Source organism: Penaeus monodon, chromosome 23, assembly GCF_015228065.2.
Source record: "Penaeus monodon isolate SGIC_2016 chromosome 23, NSTDA_Pmon_1, whole genome shotgun sequence".
Taxonomy (NCBI): Eukaryota; Metazoa; Arthropoda; class Malacostraca; order Decapoda; family Penaeidae; genus Penaeus; species Penaeus monodon.
In genome coordinates, this window is record NC_051408.1 from 1078302 (window position 1) to 1078983 (window position 682).

The window sequence follows — 682 nt, forward strand, 5'->3', positions numbered from 1 at the left end:
CAAGGAAGGGCTTATGGAGGCGAGGAAGCGAGCGTGCGAGGGAAAGGAATTTTCTACGTCTATTCAACACCACTTTTCCTCAACACCACAAACTGGGAAACCTACGTGGCCTTGATGTGATTACCGGTGAAAATCCCTTGTGATAATGAGATGTAATGAGCTTATTAAGAAAGGTTTAGTAGGACTCTACGCGATGGCACGGCTCGGTAAGAAAAAAAAAAAAACGCCAGCGCCATCTTGGTGTTTGAATTTCATCGACGAGCGCCATTTTTACCTGGCACATTGATTTTTTTCCTTTTATCACCCTTCATATTTTGTAACCCATAACGTACTTGATTAACACACCAGCAGCTTCAGAAACCGGAAAACAATTGCTCTCTATCACTCGATACCTTGAGACGGTCCACCGGTCTCCAGAAGCTTCGAGACTTTTTCATAAATTCTCTCATAACAACACGCGTCTCGTGACCTCTCCCTCCCGTCTCAGATTGCTGGTGTCATTGTTATATTTGGAAATGTATATGTAAATTTGATTCATTACCTGAAAAAAATATAATTAGGGTGTAATTTAAATGAAGTCATCAGTGTTATTGTTCTTAATTTTATCTTGATAACTATTTGGTTTTGGAGAGGACAATAATATAGGCCAAGTATGATAAAAACAAATAATAATTATAAATAA